The sequence below is a fragment of the Gavialis gangeticus genome, unplaced genomic scaffold (assembly GCF_001723915.1).
Source record: "Gavialis gangeticus isolate Ggan-Ray unplaced genomic scaffold, GavGan_comp1, whole genome shotgun sequence".
NCBI classification, from domain to species: Eukaryota; Metazoa; Chordata; order Crocodylia; family Gavialidae; genus Gavialis; species Gavialis gangeticus.
This window is the reverse complement of record NW_017729027.1, coordinates 4,308,933-4,312,600: the sequence shown is the minus strand read 5'-3', so window position 1 is coordinate 4,312,600 and position 3,668 is coordinate 4,308,933. Positions and strand designations below refer to the sequence as shown.

Here is a 3,668-nt window from a genome sequence, read left to right as displayed (position 1 = left end):
GACTTGAAGATTTACAAGGTCCCTTCCGACCCTACTTCTATGATTCTATTAATAAAATGTTTAAGACAAGGTGTTCATATATTGCTACCCTTTCCTCTGGAAAAATGTTTTTTAATAACTATGTAACAGGAAGACGTTTATGTAAGGCTATCTACAGTATCAGATCATTACAATTCCTGTACACCAAGGACAAGCAGTACAGTACAACTCTCAAATGCAAGAGCAAGATGCGTTTCTGCCCCCATGGGGCACTGGCATTTTCACAAGAGAAGCAACAAGGATTCAGTGCCTTCTTTGCTTGTGGACTTTTCCTCTACTGTTGACTTTTGATCTAGAGGTTGGTGGATCTACTTCTGTCCTCCTGACTAGGCCTCAAAGGACTGGGAGTGGACACTGGCAGCAGACACTGGCAGCAGCATCCGTTTGTTCCTGTAGAGATTAGAAACAAGGAGCTTACTGCTCTGCTTGCTCAAAAGCCTCAGGAGAGCAGACAGAGCAAGTCTAAAGCTTCTGGAGTTGGAAGGAACCTGCTTCCTCCCAGCCCTGTGACCTCAAGATCCACAGAAGTACAGAAGCAGCACAAAGGAGCTGAAAGAAAGTATATTCCTTTATTGAGAGGTAAGAATTTAAATTTATCTGAATTCAGTATGTTAAATTATATTTAGGCTGTCTTAGTAATATTTTCATAACCTATGCAATTCATAAATGAATTCCTACTAATCTGATGTTTTGTGACAAATCATTCAACCTTAGCAGTGAGGGGAAGCCTGCAGGGCAGGGAAATTGTTCACAGTTAACTCTGAGGATGTCTTTCCTCCATCCATTACTAAGTTTGTACATGCTGTAGCTTAGTGTACATATATATTCAAGCTAGCCACTAAATTACATTTTTGTTTTTTCTCCCTCAGCAAAATGGCGTGACCAACTTCTAGCATATGGAAGCATTTCCTCACTGCAAGTTATTTTGAGGGAAAGAAAATGTGATTTGCAAATACTGTCAAATGAAATATGAATTTCCAAATGCTACTAGGATGACCAACACATCCTTGTATGTAACAAGTGTCCTGCAGACACTGAAAACCCCTTCATGAGTGTATGTAAGAAGGTAGATCATGATGGAAATGCAAGTAGCTCTTTCCAACTTTCTCGATCCAGAAGTCCTCCTGCTGCTGCTGCTTCTGTTACATCAGCAACACAAAGGGTTGCCCAATCACCATCCTCAGGTAACCAAATATTGCAACCAACTGTACACAGAAGACTCTCAATAGCTTAATTTGTAGACAAGATGACACCTGAAGATCAGGAAAAAATTGATGAAGCTCTTGCAAGAGCAGTGTATTCTTCTGGGACACCACTGTCAGTAACTGAAAACGCATACTGGCAGGAAGCTTTTAAACTACTAAGACCATCATACCATTTGCCCAGCAGACATTCTTTGAGCAAGTCTCTTTAAAAAAAAAAAAAAAAGTGTCAGAATATGAAAGTGTAACGCAATTTGTGCAAGGGGGGAAAAAAAAAAAAAAAAAAAATCAACAAAGCACTGCATCTTGCAGTACTTACAGATGGATGGACAAATGTGCAGGAAGAAGGAATCATAAACTTTGTGATAACAATGCCTCAACCAGTTTTTACAGAAGAATTGAAACAAGAGAGAACAGGCATACTGCAGAGTATAACAGTAGTAAAATATGTGAAGTCCTACAAAAGATTGGGAGTGGTAAAGTATTTGCTTTTTTGACTGAAAAGGCAAGTAACATGAAAGCAGCATGGGAGATCATAATGGATAAATATTCACATACTACTACAATGGGATGTGCATCCCATGGGCTAATCTTGCTTCTTAATAACATCATAAAGTTGGACACTGCAAAAGTTCTATAGAAAAGCAAAAGAAATTATGAAACATGTAAAAGCTACTCATATTGTAGCTGCAGTCTTTAAGAAGCAGGAAAAAAGAATGCAAAGAATAAAATTGTGATATTCGAACTCTGCAGTAAAACTAGATGGGGTGGAGTGGTGAGCTCATTTGAAAGTTTACTAAAAAAGAAAGAAGCTCTTCAAGAAACAGTAATGATGGAGGATCTTAAAGTACCCAGAAGTGGAAGGAACATTGTACTTGATGAGGGTGTCTTCTGGATTCAGCTGCAGAACTCCCTGTAGATTCTAAAGCCAATTTCTTCAGTAATCACTGCACCTGAATCAGACAGTGCACTTCTGTCAGACATTCCTTACAAATGGCCCAGATAAAAATCAACTGTTTTTGAGAATTTAAGTGCATCTTCACTTACACGTATAGAAGAAAGAAGAGTGAAGGACTTTAGTAACAGACAGGAAGAATTTTGTTGCCAATCAATTCATGCTGCTGCAAGTCTCTCAGATCCAAAATTCAAAGGCAGAAATGTTAGTGAGGATAGCACTGCTACTGCATTTGACTGGATTACAAAAGCAGCAACACACTTAGGACTTCATGTTGGAAAGGTACTTTCAAATGTTACACAATACAGAACATCTTCAGGTATCTGCAGCATGGTGGCAAGTTCTTTGCCTGGCACAGCCTCTAACTCCTCTTGCTTCTTGCCTGCTTCAGATTCCTCCATCTTCTGCAGCATGTGAAAAAAAAACTGGTCTATGTTTGGAAATACTCGCACCAAATCAAGAAATAAATTAACATATGAAAGAGTAGAGAAGCTTGTCTCAATTCGGGCAAGCCTTCAATTTTCAGAAGTCCATGAAGATGATAAAAATGAAGGATCAGAAGAATCAGAAACTGCTGATAGTGACAGCTCAGAAAATGAGACCAATTAGACAAAGTTTCATAGCAAAATTTGGATTCAATGACTTGGGGTTCCCCCCCCCAGCTCTTTTTCTAAAAATGAATGCTTTCTGTATCTGCTTGACACTGTGGAGGAGACTAAGTCCAGATTACATAATAACTTTCTTTGTTTTACTATAATGTTGCTGGTTTCTTCTTTTTTCAGCTTTAATTTTTGCCTACTCATAAACTGGCAAAAACTAAGAGATGCTAGGTTGCTTAGAGTTCAGCAGTTTGTAGCTCCATTTGGAACAAAAATGAAAAACATTTTAAAGTAAACTCAAATAGTAAATTTGTAATTAGTGTCTGAATAAACTACACTTTTAAATTTAATAAGTATACTAAACAATTTTATGAGCAAATCAAGTTATACATAATATATTTTATTTTCTTAAAGTAGTAAAGTGAATTCAGATTTGTAAAGGGTGCTAATAAAACAAGCATTGCATATTTAAATTTTTCCCAAAATTTCAGTTTTTTCCCCATGGCTTCAAAATTTCTGGAAATTTTACATCTCTATGCTCTCCTGCCACTCGCCCAGCCAGGGCAGGATTGAGCCACTGTGCTGCCTCCGGACAAGCAGCACACAGCAGCAGGAGGTGCCCCAGCCTCCCAGGTGAACATCAGCTTCATCCCACCCTGCCCCTCCTCCGGGGGAGCAGTGGCAGGGCAAGGCCCTTGGAGCAGCAATTGGTGGGGGGTGTACCCCTGGATTGGGCACACGTAATGCTGTGCCACTGCTCACCCAGCCAGGGGCACAGGACAAAGCCGCTGTTCATTCAGGAGGCATGGGGAGGTCAGGGCAGCTCCCGCTGCTGCATGCCACTTGTCTAGAAGCAGGACAGAGGCTCCAGCC

General features: G+C 39.9%; 1 protein-coding gene and 1 long non-coding RNA gene across 7 annotated transcripts in view; one reads left to right on the top strand and one right to left on the bottom strand.

Annotated features, from left to right (window-relative positions):
- The window catches only part of SNX14 (sorting nexin 14), a 152,241-nt gene that overhangs the window by 139,801 nt on the left and 8,772 nt on the right, over positions 1 to 3,668 (bottom strand). The window lies entirely within an intron of this gene.
- On the top strand, positions 580 to 1,073 carry LOC109299898. Its single transcript, XR_002098049.1, has 2 exons — positions 580 to 618; positions 909 to 1,073. It is a non-coding gene; the product is annotated as an uncharacterized LOC109299898 (long non-coding RNA).